This window comes from Mandrillus leucophaeus, unplaced genomic scaffold, assembly GCF_000951045.1.
Source record: "Mandrillus leucophaeus isolate KB7577 unplaced genomic scaffold, Mleu.le_1.0 Scaffold346, whole genome shotgun sequence".
NCBI classification, from domain to species: Eukaryota; Metazoa; Chordata; class Mammalia; order Primates; family Cercopithecidae; genus Mandrillus; species Mandrillus leucophaeus.
The window spans coordinates 2,418,029-2,437,485 of NW_012103654.1; the positions used below are offsets into that span (position 1 = coordinate 2,418,029).

General features: G+C 41.7%; 1 protein-coding gene across 1 annotated transcript in view; it reads right to left on the minus strand.

Moving 5' to 3' along the window:
• The window catches only part of ZNF704 (zinc finger protein 704), a 267,179-nt gene extending 266,800 nt beyond the window's left edge, over positions 1-379 (minus strand). The window contains exon 1 of the mRNA XM_011989091.1: positions 170-379. The gene's annotated coding sequence lies outside the window, so the exon portion shown is untranslated. The remainder of the gene's footprint in view (positions 1-169) is intronic.
• Positions 380-19,457: the final 19,078 nt, after the last annotated feature.

A 19,457-nucleotide genomic window follows, 5' to 3' on the forward strand; every position in this document is an offset into this window, starting at 1 on the left:
GCCCGCTGCGCCCGCGCGCTCCGGGCCTACAGCTGCCGTGCCTCGGCGCGAGCTGTTTGTGTTGTGTGTTTTCCACCACCGCCCCCCTCTTCGCGAGCCATTCCTCACAACCCTCCGGTCCCCACGCTCAGACAAAACCCGGACTGGATTTTTTTTTTTTCCCCCTTACCCACAGTCTCCGAAAGTCTGGCGCTTCGAAGCAGTTGGCCCTGACACCAGGACAAACGCTTAACCGCAGCCCATTCTTCCCTCCGGAGGGAGGGGAGTAGACTTCGCTGGAAGTAAGGTTGTCGGTCAAAGTTAGACTTTGAACGTAGAGATTTGCTACAAGTCATTTTAATGGTCACTGATGTGCATGGCAGCTGCTCCTGAGCTTGTGCGAAATCAAGGAAGGTGTATCAATCCGAGGTTTGGGATGAATTCCTAATAATCATCAGAGTCGCTTAGATTTTCGAAATACTGTTTCATGAGCGATTGTCTACCAATCTCACACTCTGAACGCACCACTCTAGGCCTTGCAATTGAGCTGCCCTGGCTTTGTGCTGAGTGTGTAGGTCTTTCAGCTTTTACTCCTGCTATTCTACCTTGAGTGCCTGATTATAATGGCTGAATTCCAAGAAGCTTTCTGCTTGCACTGTCTGATCTGTAGACTCTATTCTGGCATTGTTCAGGATTTTGAAGAAACAAATGGGTGGGGGTTCAAGATCGTTTGAGTTGGTTACTTAAGAAATTAATAGGGAGTAAGACCAAATCTGGAAATCAAGCACATAACATGACTAATTTAGCCATTTTCTGACAATTTTTAGGTGTGACAAAGAAAATATATTTGCTATTTGTTTGGGGTTAGGCTATGTAGTAAGTCATATTTCTTTTTTTATTATTTAAATTTTATTTATTTATTTTTATCGAGATGGAGTTTCGCTCTTGTTGCCCAGGCTAGAGTATAATGGCACGGTCTTGGCTCACTGTAACCTCCGCCTCCCGGATTCAAGCAATTCTCCTGCCTCAGCCTCCTAAGTAGCTGGGATTACAGGCGCGCGCCACCATGCCCAGCTAATTTTGTATTTTTCATAGAGACGGGGTTTCACCATGTTGGCCAGGCTCGTCTCGAACTCTTGACCTCAGGTGAGCTGCCTGCCTCGGTCTCCCAAAGTGCTTGGATTACAGGCGTGAGCCACCGCGCCGGCCGTAAGTCGTGTTTCTTACATTCAAGTCATACCCCCAATTCCATTCCTGTGGAGGAGGACTGGGGAGGATCCTACGCATCAAATACCCTGGTAGGCGCCTCCATGGGGCCAGAATAAAAGGTGTATTCGCCTTCAGCTAATTATTGTTGGACATTTAACATCATATGCTCTGTTAGATACGTGGAGGGGGCTCGTTAAATGCTCACTTATGGTGTCTTCCAACTGTTGAACAGGGATGATGATAAAGATTCTAAAATGAACTTTTTGTTCTCCCTGAATCAGATTAGCTTCCTGATGTACCTATTTCAGGTGATGACACTCTCATTATAATCATTTGAGCCCAAAATAGCGGTATCATTTTAACTCCCTTCTCTACCTTATCCCTAGAGGCAATTGCCCACAAGTCCAACCCATTGTTCTTTCTGAAATGCGTTTGGAATCCACCCCTTCCTTTGCATTCCCAAAGCTCTGCTAGCATTTTGTGACTTCAAAAGTGAAAGTTTCTAACAGTTCCACACACCCATTTTCTCTCCCACACACCCTCCCTTTCCCTCCTCAGACACCACCACCAGATTTATGTTTCGCAAACCCCATTTAGATCACACGATTTTCTTGTTGGACTTCATATTTGTAAATATTCTGTTCAGGAATTCAGAGAGAAGAAAACAGAACATTAAGAGATGGGTGTGTCTGATCAAAGCACGGAATAGCAGGGACCAGCCAAAAAGTTAATAATCAGTATCAGCTACAGTGTGCAAAGAATGAAGAAAGGTCATTAAAGTGGTTTCATCCCAATTGGAAGAAATTTAGCTTCATTGATTTGGGAGATGATTTTAGAGTGAGGCAGCAGGGTCTTTCTCTGGCCATGAAAAGGAAAGATCAGGGGCAAGGGGTGGGCAGACAGATATGGAGAAGCAGGTGGAGGAGGACAAAGGTGTGAGGCAAGCTGGCTAGTAGTTAGGCACATGGGCTCAGTAGCACCTGTGTCCGAATCCGGGCTGTGGAACTTGCCAGCTTTACTTTTACTCATCCTCTTTCTGTGCCCGTTTCCTTATCTGTGAAATGGGGATCATAGTAGTAAAGTTGTTTTGCAGATTAATGAGTTAATAAATGCAATCAGCTTTCAAGAGTGTCTGAGACAAGCTAGGGTTTATATGAGGGCTTATCATATTAAACATTGTCGTGGTAGGTAAACAAGGTGGCTTGGGATACTCTCAGAGAATGACAAGGTGGCTCTCTTTTAAGTAAGCTCAGTAATGTCAGTAACTAGCAAAATGTGCTTTTAAAGACCAACAACTTCTTGTCAGAGGACCATGGTCAGGCCAAGGATATAGCTTTTGTGTCTAAAATTGCTACAGATGAAAGAAAGTAAATGTTTTCCTGAGAACCTAGAGGAAATACAGAGTTAAATGAATTGGTGATTGGCATTTGTGACTTAGTGGAAGATGATACACTATTATACATTCTTTTAAAATTGCTGTATATGCTTTGAAATCAGCTTATTGTTTCTCTTAGGCCACTTCAATAGACCACATACACATCCATTCCCTGGCCCCACATTGCTGGAAAGGCTGCCTCTGAATGGGGGAAAAAAAGAGCTGGCATTCGTTTTCAAACCATTAAATGAAGGCTAATGTCACAAAAGAGGTTTCACCCAAGCTGGACTTTGAGGGATGAGAAAGATCTGTTCAGGCAAGGAGAGCAGCATTGTCTAGGCAAGTGCAATCCGCTGAAGACCACCCTCATTAAATCAGAGGACATTTAGTGGGAATAAAATAAAATTACCTAATTCATTAGGAATCAAGAAAAGATCTCATGATATGGGCACATGACACACTACATGCATGACGTGCGCTCAGAAGTCAAAAAATACCTCATGATGCCAAGCAAGTGGGGAAGAGTCTTTGCTGCTTCTTTCCCCCACATTCACTAAGTGTAACACATTGTTTTCTTCCAAAACTGGGAGCGCTTGTCACTCAGGATGAGAAAGTGTGCCTCTGAGCCATGGGGTAAAGAAGGAGCCCCTCCAGGACAGTTGGATTGAACACATCCTCATCTAAAACATTTCATCGTTCATTCTGCATGGATTTACTGAGTCCTGACAAGTTCCAGGTCTTGTTCTTGGTGCTGGTGTGCAGCAGTGAACAAAATAACCCTCCCTAGGGGAGGGAGCAGACAACAATCAAAATAAGTGAACAATATGATTTTATGGAGGCAGTAAGTGTCTATGTGAAAAAGTAAGAGAAAAGTAAAGCAAAGGAGGGGTAGAAAGTGCTGGAGGTTTAGTATAAAGAAATGTGCATTTCAAAGTGCATTTCTTTATATTAAAACAGACATAAGAATAGCATGAAGTTTATTGTGAACTTTGAATGAAAACTCACAGCTGTGGACTCTGTCTTCTTCTCACAGATAGAATCCATTCTCCCCTACTGTCCGCATGCTTTGGTCGAACAGTTTGAGAAGCACTGGTGAGGAAGAACAAGAATAAGCTTTGGAGTGAACGTCACTCCCTAACCACATAGTAGCTGCCTGGCTCCTGTCTGGTTTCTTCAGATCCTCAGTGATTCTTAAACCTTTGAGTTCTGAGCCCTAAAGATACCTAAAGCATTTTTTTTTTTTACATGTAATGAAAAGAAAGAGAGAGAGAGAGAGAGAGAGAGAGAAAGGAGGGAGGGAGGGAATCAGGCTCAATTTGAGATTATGTTCGGTTATTTTAAAATTTAAGATTCAGCAAAATAATCATGTTTCCAGAATCATGAGGTATAACCATAGCCAGAACAAAACATACAACAAATTTGTACCCACTAGTGGTGGTTCTTTTTTGTCCTTGTGAAACTTTAATAGTTGGATTTGTTGAGATTAGTAGCTCCTTTTAAAAATTATTTTAAAAGTAAAAGTAAAATTTTGCCCTTTAAAAAGGTTATGAAAGTAAGATTAGCTTAGTTTTTCCACAGTTCTGGGAAACTTAAAAATGATTTCATTTGATGACTGTCATCCCACCGTATGAAAAATAGATTAAGGTTAAGAGAATCACTCGTCTATTACAACCTTCAGGCTGAAAGCCTGTCTAAATCAAGCATAACCTCCACCCAGATAAATGTTTCTTCCATGAGCAATTAACTTAAACTCTCTTTCAAAACATACAGTACTTTCAAAATACTAGTTCCTTACAATACCTTTCAAAGACTTAGGTGTTTTTTTAGTGTTAAAATGATAGCATTGCCTTCTTTTTTTATGTAACACAATTTACTATTTCAGTAGGTGCAATTTTGTCTTTGTTGTTTCCTGATCAGTTTAGTCATCTCATATTGGCACTTGAGAGGCAATAAATAGAACGCTGGACTGAGATTCCAGAGATTTGAGTTGAATCATACTATGGGGATTACTAGCCATGGAACACTAGTTAAGTCCCCTGATCTCTGCAGAGTTGACAACTCAAATCTGAATGAGTTGTGCTCCCCAAGGAGCTCTCTCATTTTAACTCCTAAGTTCCATGATATAAAATGTCAACTTGAAGTCTGTTTTAAGATTAAGCCAAATACCCATTATTAAAATCCACAAATGGAGTCTAGTGTGTATGTTAAGAAATGCATGTCAATTTTTTTTTATTTTTTTTTGAGATAGGGTCTCACTCTGTTGCCCAGGCTGGAGTGCAGTAGCTCAATCACAGATCACTGCAACCTCTACCTCCTGGGCTGAAGCTATCCTCCCATCTCAGCCTCCAGAGTAGCAGTGACCACAGGCATGCAACACCATGCTCAGCTAGTTTTTGGGGGGTTTGTTTGTATTTTTAGTAGAGGCAGGGTTTCACCATGTTGTTCAGGCTGGTCTCAAACTTCTGGGCTCAAGTGATCCACCCACCTCGGCCTCTCAAAGTGCTGGAACTGGGTGTCTCTTTTAAGCCAATTCTAGGTGCTGTCTGTTATCTTAGGACTGCCATCTCTGTTCCTACAACATCACCCTTAACTTCATGAGCCTTCCCTGCTTTGTTGGGAATACAGCAATTATAAAATTATGCATTTTCTTGCTACCTTCTTATTTTGCTAGTTATTTCTTCAGTAATAAGATGCCTAACAGCCATGAACCAAGTTGTTTCTATGTTTTATTATTTGTATTAACCTCCCTTTCCACAAACTGATAATTGTTCAATCTAAGATACATAATTATTTCCTACTTATGGTATTTTCATATCTCTGAGGCTTTTCTCGCCATCTTCCTTTTCTTACAGCTTTTTTTATGCAGGACCCTTCTGGTGTCAATGATTGCAATCCTACTCACACTAAAGAAAAAAAAAGGGCAGAAGAGGAATTTATCAGCTTGGGTAATTCAAGCACACATGAACCCTGAGCTTGGGAAAATTAGGTGTGGGGCCTTAAGTGATGCGTGGTCCTCTGTCTTTTTGTCTCTCTCTCTCTCTCTCTCTCTCTCTCTCTGAGTGTGTGTGACACTTATTTCATTATCTGGCTGACTAGAACCAGATCCACAGGCAGCTCTGGCCACACACTTGTCCACCTTGTGAGCAGGTGCAGGGGAACTCTTTGCTATGTGCATCAGCTGGAAAAATCCCAGCGAATGATTTTTGGATGGCCAAGTCCAAATCATGAGCGGACACTTGTGGCCAAGGGTGGATGGCCATGATGGATGGCCTGCACCAAACCATGTAGTTAAAGAGAAGAAGAGTGATGACTGTATCGAGCAGAAAAAGGCCACCATATGTTATAAATATAACCAATACTATCACAAATCTGAAACATACAAACTTGTAGAAAGGATAAAAATCACATCTAACCTCCCTACCCAAAGATAACCCCTGTAATTGTTTTTGGTATATTTATTTTCATTTCTTTTCTATGCATCATCCTTTTTGTCTCACATTATTTTTCCACCTAGTTTTATAATGAGAGATTTTCTTTCACACATGGTGGTATATAACTTGTAGATGTTTATGGAGCTAGTAGGGTAAAAATAAATCATAAAAATATTAGCAGAATATATGCGTGAATATTTTTATAACCTCTAGGGAATGATAGCCATTTTAGACTTGATACCAAGTCAGGGCCCTAGCACAAAGGTGATATATGATCACAAAAAACTTGTAGACTTTTTCACAAAAGACACCATTAAAAAGTTTTAAAGTAAGTGAAAGATAGAAAATATTATCAACATAAAATCAAGAATTAATATGCAGCAAAATGCAAATAATTCAGTGTTATTAAAACACTTAGATACAATATTTGCTTACCAGGCTTGTAGAAATTCTAAAGCTTTCATACTATTCAGGGTTACTGAGAGTATGAGTATGCTGTTTTATGTATCCATCACATGGCTGTATTCTGCTGCAGGATCTGTCATGCTTCTCAAAGACTCAGGTTTTGTTTTAGTGAGTGTTAAATGGTAGCTTTGCTTTCTTTTTTATGTAACACATATTAACTATTTCAGTGTGTGCAATGCAGTTGCCAGTTGAAACCGGCAATTCCATTTCTAGTTATTCATCCTAGAGGAACACTGTGCCTAGTGGCACAAAGGAATACAGAGAGGATACTTATTGCAGCACTGGTTTTAATAGCAAAATATTGAAAACAGCATAAATATTCATCAAAATGAGAATGGTTTAAAAAGAAGTCTTTGATGATGTACGAGCCACTATGCAGCCACTACAAAGAGGGAAGTCACTGTGTGCTAAAAGAGAAAGGAGGAAAGGACTCATATATTTTTAAGTGAAGAGAACAAGCTATAAAATACTTTTTTATAACATGATCTCATTTGTATTTAAAACATCCTACAAAATATACTATATACATCTATTAATACATAGTGTCATTTCAGATGGATACGGGGAAGCCTCTATAGGATACCTGCTAACCTCTAGGGAGGTGAACAGGCTTCAGGGAGGAGGCAAAGGAAGTCTCCCATTTTCCCTATTTTTTGCCTTGTTAAAAAGAATGGGCAGGGCACAGTGACTCATGCCTGCAATCCCAGCACTTTGGGAGGCCGAGGTGGGCAGATCACCTGAGATTAGGAGTTCAGGACCAGCCTGGCCAACAAGGCAAAATCCCATCTCTACCCAAAATACAAAAATTAGCTGGGCATGGTGGTGGGCACCTGTAATCCCAGTTATTCAGAAGGCTAAGGCAGGAGAATCACTTAAAACCAGGTGGTAGATGTTGCAGTGAGCTAAGACAGCGCCAGTGCAGTCCAGGCTGGGCAACAGACCGAGTCTCTGTCTCAAAAATAATAACAATAAAAAAGAATGTATTCAAATACTACAGTTAATTTAAACATAAAGAGTAAAAACTCTTCATAGCAAAATTCTTACTGCAGAACATTGTGTCAAGCTGTGCAATGATTTCACCACATCTTGCTATGTAATATAGTGCTGCCAGCCTTTGTACAGAAAGTATTATACACCTTTTGGATTCTTTCCTTAGGATCAGTGCCAGAAGTAGAATCAGTTGGTCAAATAGTATGCACATTTTCTCGATACCTTTGACTAGATGACTTAATGAAAGAGTTTGCTGCAGTGTGCACTCTGAAAACCACAAGAAAGTGGCTGGCGTCCTGCATGCTCGCTTACTTTAATCATGTCTCACTTTTTCCATCATTCTCTCCCTTGCCGCTTTGACAAATGTTCCATCAAATTTTATTTTGTTTTAATTTATGTCTTTGATCATTAATGAAAAACATAGTTTCCCATGTGTTCAAGTTTTACTTCCCCTTCTGCACATTATTTTCTTATCCTTTGCCCATAACTCTGATAGAATCAGAGCTTTTCATATACACTTGTGTGAGCCCTTGACGTTAAAAACCCTATTGCCATATGTTCTGCAAGTACTTCTCTAGCTTTGTTGTTAAATTTCTTCACATTTTCTTCTCTAAATCTTTAGGTTTACCTATGGGCCTTTCTTTTCCTTTCTTCATTGAACTTATTTACAAATTATTCCTGTTTCCCACCAATGTTTGTACTAATGACTTCTGCTAGACTTCATCCATTATCATTTACCATCAATTTCTATTTCCTTTTATACATTTACCTGCAGCAAGGCTTCATTTCAACAACTATTTTTTTACTTGCTTATGTCACATCATAATTTCTTTATACTACAGTCATGTGCTATTGCTGGGAAGAATTCTTAAAATTTAGTTTGCAGATTTGATTCTCATTTACTTAGTTATTACTTACATGCCTTTCTTTCTGTGTTTTAGTTAATAACCCTTAGTTAATCCTTCTATCCTAATAGAAATATTTCTAGGCTTAATGGCTGGGTGTGGCAGCTCATCCCTGTAACTCCAGCACTTTGGGAGGCTGAGGCAGGTGGATCACCTGAGCGCAGGAGTTCAAGACCAGACTGGGCAACATAATGAAACCCTGTCTCTACAGAAAAAAAAAAAATACAAAAAATTAACCGGGGATGACAGTGCACACCTATGGTCCCAGCTACTCAGGAGGCTGAGATGGGAGAATTGCATGAGCCTGGGAGGCAGAGGTTTCAGTCAGCTGAAACCATGCCACTGCACTCCAACCTGGGTGACAGAGTGAGACACCCTCAAAAAAAAAAAAAAAAAAGAAAAATATTTTAAGGATTAAATAATAATTAGCATAATACCTCTAATACGCAATGCTTTCCAAAATACTAAACCTAGCCCTTTTAATGTATTTAACATTAATATAAATGTGAGCATACAAATGGCTCACCTGCTAGAACATTCTGCAGTGATGGAAATAGTCTATATCTGTGCTGTTCACTAACAGCAGCCACCAGCCACATGCAGCTATGGAGTACTTGCAATGTGCCTACTGCAAATAAGGAATGGAATTTTAGATTTTATTTACTTTTAATTAAAGTATGAATAGCCACATGTGACTAGTGGCTATCATGTTGGATGGTGAAGGCTCAAACCTTCCAAGGGTCATTTTCTACTTTCCAGATCCATTTTTAGGTAGATCTGACTGAGAAAATTAAAAAAAGAGAAATCACACCCAGGATATTTTGCTGCAAATCCAAACTACCATAACTATGTTTTTTCTCATCTATCTACCTAATTTTAAAAATTAAATGTTTTGAATTTGAGCTTATTTTTAACAACTCTCATTTATTACCTTCATCGGGTTTCCAATTAGGGTATTTTCAGGTTTGATGACAGACATCAAAAGCTCCTAATCTATCCCCTTTGCCTCCAGTGCTATTTTTATCTACACCATTTTAGTTTCTATGTTTGTTATTTTATTCTCAAGCTCTTCCAGGGGAAGAAGTACCTAAATTAACCCCAGCAACCTATCATGGGAGTTTTGAAAGCCATAAAATAGAATGAGACATCAGCATATGCTGATATAAATACCACTGGGATTTCTTAAAAGCTAGTCATAAATTTCTTCTTGTTGTTACGCCTGTTAATATGAAAAAATATGAGAGTGAGACAGAATTTTGTAAGAAGTGTAAAAATTCCTCAGTACTTACCATACTTGCCAGGATAAAGAATTTTCCTTAAACCATTGTAGATATACTGTCCTTCCAGTCGACAAAGTGCAAGGATGAAGGAGGGCTGGGGAGGGCAGCCTTGATTACCTTACATTTCTTTCACTGTGGATGCGGAGGTTACTTGCAACATTTTTGTCACATTTCTACAAAAGCTATGGTGGAGCTGTTTGTTCCATCATCTCCTCCATATAAACCCCATTATCCTCATGCCCCCAGTGGCTCCATCTATTTGTCTAGTCACAGTCATCCTGCCACCTGATGTCTTGCTTCCTATGGCCACACAGCAGGCAAAGCTGGCTTGGCCGAAGCTAGAATTCCAATCAAAACCTTTATTTCAAAATAAATACTGTTTCTCCTTGCTGCTTTCCAGAACTTAAGAGGAGTGAGGAGAAGAAAAATAAAGAGAAACAGGAAAAGAAGAAGAAGAAAAAGGAAAGGACAAGAAGAGTGACCAGTAAGAAAAACACAAGAATAGTCTTGCCTCTTTGCTAATTTATTATGTTACATATAACAATCCACACGTCCACAAAAAGATTTTTCTCTGTGTATACTGTCGCCACTTCCCTTCTCAGTTTTCAGTGCAGAGAGGAAATAGCTAGTGATGATCTTGGATATAAAAAAATATAAAAATAATGATCCTTAATATTTGTTTCCAAATCTTTTCCAACAGGTTTTCAATACAGAGTTCCAGCCACCACACCATGATCATTTTACCTATGTTGTTTCACAAGGTTTTTTTCTACATTATTCTACTGTAAGTGATACCATGTTCTCGTCAGCATTAAATACCTTTGTCTTATTCTCAATTCATGTTCGGCTTGTTTCTCCCAGTGATCTCTGTATCCCTTTTACATACCTTGCAAATAATCAGTGATCCCCTACCCAGGGTATTTATGTCTTCTAGAATCTAAAATCCAATGTCACCCTAAGTGCATGAGCTGCCACCTTTCAGAATAGCATTCAGCTTGTATTTTTTTAGGCCTGTAGATATTCCTGGCCAGGACTGGCTACATAATTTGCAGAGCCCAGGATAAAATAAATATGCAGGACTCCTTGTTCAAAATTATCATGAATGAGACAGAAGGGCATTAAACCAAGCATGGGCTCTTCCAAGCAAGAGGCCCTGGGTGACAGTACAGGCTGCATGTCCAGGAAGCGGGGAAATGAAGAGGGTCTGAAGTAAAGCTACCACAGAGGATAAAGTGAGGTGAGGGTGGATTTGAGAAACAATTCCAAAGCAGAAATCAACCAAACCTGGTGACCAACAGGATGTGGGCAGAACAAGAAAAGAAAGGAACCAGGGACAATTGTCTGTTTTGAACTTCAGGGACTAGGTGACCTTAGTGCTGGTCACTGAGGTGGGGGAGCAGACTTGGTGGGGGACATAGCACCATTTAGGAAATACCAAGTTTCAGATGCCCACAGACATCCAGGTGAAGTGTGATAGTTGTTTGATGTTTAAGAGATAGATCTGGAGGCCGCGGGCGGTGGCTCATGCCTGTAATCCCAGCACTTTGGGAAGCCGAGGCAGGCGGATTGCTTAAGGTCAGGAGTTCCAGACCAGCATGGCTAACATGGTGAAACCCCGTCTGTACTCAAAATACAAAAAATTAGCCAGGCGTAGGGGTGCACGCCTGTAGTCCTAGCTACTCAGGAGGCTGAGGCAGGAAAATCTCTTGAACCTTGGAGGTGGAGGTTGTAGTGAGCTGAGATTGCACCACTACATTCCAGCCTGGGTGAAAGAGTGAGACTCTGTTTCAAAAAAAAAAAAAAAAAAAAAAAAAAAAACTCTGGAGAGGGGAGAGGGTATTAGTGAAGGGGCTGGGCTGGTCCTCGACCTATTTGACATCGGGGCCATTCCTTGCCCTTCCCCCGTTCTGCTATCTGTCACTGGTAGCCATCCTCTGTAGGCCGTTTCGCCCCGGCTCCTTTCTCAGGGGCATAGGTAGGAGACTGGAGAGAGTTGAGCAGGAGCCAGGGAATTTCTCCCCTTCTCTCTGCTGTAGCGCTGTCCTCCCACTGAGCTTATATCCTCCAAGACTCCAGCTCTCCTTATTTCCACAGGTCAAGAAGCCACTGGCTGTGATCGCCCCACCTCTTTTTGTCCCTCTAGCCTAAAAGGGTAGCAGGTTCCTGTCCTTGCTAATTTCTGTGTTGTCTCAATAACCCGTCTATGTTCTCAGCTCTTCCATCACCAGCAGGATGAAGTTTCTTGTATTTTTAAACCCTTTTTGTGTTTTCCTGCTTGTATAGGAGTGAGGAGCATACAGCGATGTTTGCTAAAGTAACTGAATGTGCCTTGAGATTGTAGATGGGGACTGAAAATTGCCACAGAATTTGGTAACAAGTTGGTGATGCTAACAAGAGAATGAAAGCCAGATTGCTGTGGATTTTTTAAATGGCTGAGAATCAAGGAAGTAATTAATGTACGTTTCAGATTTTTTATTTTTTAATAAATGTATTATTAGAGGAAGGAGCAAAGGAAATAGGATAAAGAGAAAGAAGTTTTGAAGATGGGAAATTGGCACTGGCCCCAAGTAGAATGGGAGATGGAGCAGATACAGGTGAGAGCCAAGTCATGGCTTGATGAAAGAGAAGCTGAAATTGGCTCCCACAAATGGTGTTTCTGCTGCAGGACTGTGTGATAGTCTCCAGTGTCTCTCAGGAGTGAAGAAAGTGAACCCAGTGGCTATAAACTGTGGTTCTCAAAGTATGGTCCATGGACCAGCAGCTGCTGCTGCGGCCCCTGAAAACCTGCTAGAAATACAAAACCTCGGGCCACACCCCAGGCCAACTGAATGAGAAAACCTGGGAGTGGGACTCAGCCAGCTGGTTGAAGAGGCCCTCCAAGTGATTCTAATGAATGCTAAAGTTGAGATTGACTGCCAGACCATTGCTACCCAAAGTGTGGTCTGCAATCACGCAGCATCAGCACCATTTGGGAGCTTATTAGAAATGCAGAATCTCTGTCCTCTCCCTCACAGCCACATCAGGAGTTTAATAAGATCCCCAGGTGGCTCCTATGCATATTAAGCAGCATTGAACTTAGGGACTTATTCTCCTCATTGGTATGTGTAGATAGCCAGTGATTCTTGGGGACCTAAATGAGAGGGTAACTTGTAGTGGAGTAATTTCAGGTTAAATTCAGATGACAGGAGAGGTATCAGATTTTGGAGGCTAAGAACCCTGCCTGACACCTTTCAAATGATACCATATAGGTGGCTGGACCTGCCGTCTCCTCTCATGGACTACACTTGAGACAGAAATGGAAAATTACAATGCAAAACAAAACAAAATGCAGCTCTGATGGTCAGGCCTCAGGAAAGGTTACTGAGTGTCTACTATATGTCCTAAGTTCTTTGGTGGACCCTGAAATACGAACTGTTGCTCAGTTCCTATGCTCAGGAGCTCCCAGTCTAATAGAAGATACAGATGATACAGATGCGTGAACACATTATTACAATCCCTCTGGTAAAGGCATGATCGTGATCTGCAAGGGAATTTGGGGATCATGGAGAAGGAGAGAGCCAGATGACCACAGTGGGTCAAAGAAAGCTTGTTGGACGAAGTCCTGCCAGAGCTGAATGAGTGGGGATCTACCAGATGATGAGGTGGCAGGAAGAGACATTCCAGGGAGAGGTGGCCTCAGGAATAAAGGCACAGAGACAACACAGAGTTTGGGATCTCCATCCTGGGGGCAGGAACATATTCTTTACAAGGCCAGAGTGCATCTAATTAAAAAAACACACACAGTTATTTTTGACATTTTCAATCCAAATACCATGTAGTCTTACTCTGAGCATGACTCTTTCTGTAGGGTTTAGGCTAGGCTGGTGTGATGGAAGAATTCTGCAGTGGCAGCAGCATAGACATCACTCCACATCACATGTGAATCAACAGTCCTGAGAGAGGGAAGTGAAGCCCATGTTAGGTAGTCTATGGAGAAGCTCCTCTATTGTCACATTCTCTCTTCTTCTTAACCCAGAAACCATGATTTTGGTGGTACAGAGAAATGTGAATACTCAGGTTAAAAACACTTGACACCTTCATTTCTCCACTCAAATCAGTGTGCCTAAAGGCACACCCATGCACCCAGACCAGCGACACCAACCCTCTCTCTGCACCCCTGTGTTATGTGATCTTAGCTATGCTCACGGTGAACTCATGCCAGAATAAACCAGAATGACTATCTGAAGAGTCTTTCCCAAGAACCTCAGCTCTTCCCCCCTTGCAGAAGATGGGCATGAGTTCCAGGGCCCAAGGGTATTCTGCCTCAGTGGTGTTTAGCTTTCAAACATTTATGCTGGAGTATATGATTTTTTTCTTTCTGAGACAAGGCCTGGCTCTGTTACCCAGGCTGGAGCACAGTGGTGGGATCTTGGCTTACTGCAACCTCCGCCTCCCAGGCTCGAGCCAGCCTCCCACCTCAGCTTCCCAAGTAGCTGGGACTACAGGTATGCACCACCATGCCTGGCTAATTACTGATTTTTTTTTTTTTTTTTTGTAGAGATTGGTTTTCACCATGTTGTCTAGGCTGATGTCAAACTCTTGAGCTCAAAGCAATCCACCTGCCTTGCCTCCCAAAATGCTGGGGGATTACAGGCATGAGCCACCATGCCTGGCCTATATGATGTTTTTATATTCTAAAAGGATCCTTCAAGAAAGAGGCAGATGTTTTATATTTGCCTCTCATGGCATCTCTAATTTTACAAGAGTGCCCACTCAAATACTCAATTTTGTACAACGAAGTATTGCTTGAAGGAGGCACATTAGCTTGAAGCAATCTCAGTCAATGTTCAAAATTTTTACAGAGGCCACTTGATGCATTCAGTAAAACCGGGAGTCAAAGAAATTTAACTTGGATTTGGCCATTTTCTTGGAATCACCACTGATGGATGTTGCTGGAAATAAGACATCTATATACCACCTAATAAAGCAAGATGGTATGTGATTTTGATGTGGAGACCACAAGCAGCAGATTGATTTTCTGTCGTTAGGATAAAGTATCCAGAGGCAACATCATATACAGATCCAAAAAGTGCTGCATGTCAAACAGCTCATCTGGAAGTGAATATGATGTGGTTTGCAGAACTGTTAAAAGATTGGGAAAGTGGTTCTAGTGATGGGAGAGACCTGACGTAAAGGACTCATGTGAAAAGTTTTAATAAAATAGATTCAAGGAGTGTGAGAATGGCAAAAAGCAAAAGTATTATTTTATAAAATGCTTTTTGAAAATATTTACCTGTAACATTTAATGAATAGTTTTTTTTTTTAACCTAGTCACACACACTATAAGGTAATAAGTTCAATGTAGTATACCTGTTGAGTGGCAAACTCATATATTTGATATCCAACACAATAGTTGGATGTCTAATAGGCATCTCAAGCTTAACAGGACCGAAATAAAATTCTTGGTTTTCTTTTCAAATATGTTTCTTCCCCAGTTTTGCTCATTTTAATAAGTGGCACTGCAATTTACCCGTTAGTTTAAGATAAAAACTTAGAAGTCATTCTCGACTCCTCTTTTTCTCCCACATCCCAGACTTATCTTCAAAATACATCCTAAATCCAACCAATTCCACCACCTCCACCACTACGGTATTCATCCAGCACTCATCATCTTTAACCTGGACTACCTCCTAACTAGTCTTACTGTTTCACTTTTGTCCTCCTACAGGCAGACCACTACATAGCAGCCAAATTGTGGAAAACACACAAAAAATAAAGCATGCCCCTCTCCTGTCCAAGAGCCTCTGATAGTATCCCATCACACTGAGAAGATATCCATATTTTCCTTCTGAGGCCCAGAAGACCCTGTAATTATATTACTATCTCCATCCCACCTCTCAGTAACCTGCTCTCCTTTCCCTCCTTCCTATCTACATTGCCTTCTGTCTTCCTTCATCACACTAAACTCATGTTCATATCAGGCTGTCACACTTCCAGTCCTCTCTGGCAGAACACCCTGCTTCCAGATCTTACCATGACCTACTGGCTCCTGAGTTTCATTCAGGCATCTGCTCAAATATGTCCTTAAAAAGGCCTTTCCTCACCACCCTGCTAAAATTGCACTTCAAACCTGATTCTTTTTTCTTTTGAGCACTTATTACCAGCAGCTCTATGACATTGAGATATCGTCTGTCTTGTTCATCCCTCTGTCCCTAAAATAGTGCTTAGCATTTATAGTTGCTTAAACATTTCTTTCCTGAATTTAAAGTAGTACTTGAGTATTCCATCTATATCCCCGTAAGAATGGTTAACCATTCTAGTGGGTCAACAAACTTTTTGTGGACCTTTTTGTTGGAAGCTCTAGTGGTTCTCAAATTTCACCATGCATCAGAATCACTTGGAGAGTTTGTTAAAACACAGATTAATGGGATGCAGCCTCAAAGTTTCGGATTTTAAAAATGTGGGGTGGGGTTGGAAAATTTGCATCCTAACAAGTTGCAAGGTGCTGCTGCAGCTTCTGGTCCAGGTTGGTACCTGCACGCTTTTAGAACATAAGAAACAACTGAGTCAAACATCACCTCTGGCAATGCCACTTCTTCACATTTTCTCTTCCCAATCCCTTGACCCTTTTTTTCACTTGCCAGTAGCACCACAGAAAGCCATAGGACTTGTGCCCCAGATCTACTCCTCACTAGGACAGCCTTGTGATATGAAGCACTTGAGGACCAAGGCTTCCATTCCTCCACTTCCAGGATTTTGCGCTGCAATTCTCAGGTTTTGCACAAAGTCGTAGAAGGAAAAGTGTTTGTGGAGCATTGTGCATTCTAATGATGTCAAAATTTGTAAAGGAAATGCCTTTTATCCTCCTCCCCTGCCAGGCTTTAAGCCAGTGCTTTCTGCACCTTAAGAATATGTCAGCATCATCAATACTAAAAGGTTGTGGTTCACCCCAATCAAACAGGACTCTTTTCCCAGCAATTGCAAGCCTGGGCAATGACTGATTGTTTAACTTCTGCCCTGTGTTGTTGGAAGGAAGCAGGGCTGAGATCTAGTTCTTCAACTGCAACCGTGAGATTTCCTATATATTCCAGTGGGTAATGGCTGGGTGAAGGGAGAAGTTTCTGAAACCTTTCTCACTTTGAAGGGGTGTGTGTGTGTTAGACTTCCACTTAGATGAATCAGCCTGGAGCCCTTTCAGGCTTCCATGTTTCTTTTCCACCCCCGTTTTTTCATGCACATTTAAAATTGAGTGATAATTCTGAGCCCCATTTTCTTTTATCTTGTTTCCTGATAGTCTCCTACTGCTCATTCCTCAGAGTAAAATCATGAAAGCTGTCTCTAAGAAAACAATTATCTTGGGGGGTATGACCCATTCAACATTTACCTTATTTACATTTACAACATTCAATACCTTAGCCGTTTGTGATGGGTTAATCAAGCTTTTAACAAGTCTTTGAAATCAGGAGAAAGGAATTTTATGGGAAAATGGTAGTAGTGTAATCAGTGAACATCTGGGGTACAAAGCATGTCAGACAAGGGACCCTTGTGTTGGAACTGTTCTGTAATTCTGTTTAATTCTATCACACATGTAGATTCATGTAATTACACGAATCTACATGTGTGATAGAATTAAACAGAATTAAAATACACACTACTGCACTGTAAATACACACAGAATTAAATACATACACACACACGACTGTAACACTGGTGAAATCTGAACAAGGTGGATTGTATTGTCAATATCCTGGTTAGGATATCGTACTGTAGTTATTCAAGATGTTACCGTTGGGGAAAACTGGGTACATTGGAGAAAAGTAGGTACACGTAATCTCTGTTATTTCTTACAACTGCATGTTAAAATAATCTCAAAATTCAAAGTTTAAAAAAGAATTGCTGCAGAGAGGACAGGACTGGTGGATGTCAGAATGCAGAGTCCCCGTTTGCAGTGAAAGCATCGTCAGAGCCCAGAGAAGAGGACAGAACCCCAATCTAAGGGGAAGAGAGGCATGGAAGGGAAGATGAGGCATGCTCCTAGGGAAAACTCCATTTTTCTCCTGTCCTTAAATTATACTGAGGAGAATATAGTCTATCACTAAGTCATAATTCCTAGAACAATCATCTGTCAGATGTGAAAGCAATAATAGTACTAGATGACACTTACTGAGTGCTGCCAGCTGCCTGTTTCATGAGTTATCTTGTTTGATCCTCTAATGTCCTATGGGATAGGTACTATTATAATGTCCATTTTACAGATGAGAAAATCAAGGCACAGAGAAATGAAGAAACATAACTGGCAACTGGCAAAGCCAGGATTTGTCTGATATGCTCAGCAGTGCAGCATCAACACTATTGGGTGCTCACAATGTGCTAGGTATACTGCCCTAAATGCTTTCTCTTCATGCTGAAGAAAGTAGCCTATCACATCTGGAAAATTCTCTGTCAGATACTGGCATCAAATTACCTTTGTTTGTTGTGTGCTTAAGTGTCAGGCACTTTACGTAAGTCATCCCATTGCATCCTTACAGCAAGTCTGGATGTATTGTCTCCACCTTATTGATGAGAAAGCCAGGCCCAGAGAAGTTGGCTGTCTTCAAAATCACACGACCAACATATGCAGAACAGCAAAGGCGCTCAGCCCTGAACTCCAGAGCTCTGAGCGCCGCGGCCTCCAACTCAGAAACCACAACCTCAAAGTCATTTAATTTTCCGCCAAGTTAGAGGCTCCTAGTATTCACTGACCAGGCATGAATCTATTTTATTTATCCTGGTGTGCAAAGGATAGAGATTTAGCATACTCATTTTGCCTAGTACAACTTGGCAACTTTCTTTGCTATGTGAATCTGTTAGCCCAGGGACAAGCTCTTTGTAGTTTCACGGTTCAATACACAACAGCAGCACATACAACTCGATGTTTAATAAGCCTTCTTTAATGATGATGGTCATGACTTTTTGCTTTGAAGGTTTGCAGGAAGCATGAACATTTCTGACATATAAGCGATCTCTTCTTCCGTTTCTCTCCTCTTCGTGTCACTCCAGAGCACCTAGCAGGGGACTGGGGATTTAAATGGTTATTTATCTATTAGTTCCTCTGAGTGAAGTGGACACATTCTGTGCTACATCATCGCCCTGTAATCACAAAGACTGGACACACGAAACCGCGAGGAACTTGTCAGGGGAATTTCTTGCAGACTGATGGGGTGAACCAAATAAATTCACAGCATCTCAGCCGCAGGCTCCGGGTTACAATGCGGATTCCTCCTGGGCGGCGGGCCCCAGTAGGCTTTCACTTTTCTGCTGGGGCGCTCGCCCACTCCGAGCCAACTCCACGTCCTGGTTTTCGTCCTCGCCTCCTTCCCGCCGGCAGCCGGCTGCGGGTAAACACGCGGGGGTCGCAGAAAGAGGCGGCTGCTATTGGAGGAGCCTATCCAGGCCTCCCCTACGCCTAGCTCCGGAGCTGTCAGTTACTCGAACAGTGCGAGCGAGATTTTGGCGCCACAGCTGGGAGTGAGGCTTTTGTTCCATAACAAAAACAAGCGCCTGAGTGGCAAGGCTGCCAGCGCCCAGCCCAGCCGAGCAGGCATAAAGGAGCCCGCGTCGCGGATGTTTGTGACCTGTCATTAGAGACAGCTCCCTCAGCTTCCAAACGATCACATGGAGACAATGTGGCAAATTATGTTTGCACCAGCAAAGACCCTGCTCGAGCCACGAAGGTGAATACTGTGCACCGGGATCTAGTAAGGGGGGCCTGCTTGCTCAGGCGGAAAAACACCAACGAGTCATTTCCAGCGCTTTTTGTCTCTGTCAAAGAACTTCTGTTTTCCCTCTGCAGCTGAAAGGCAAC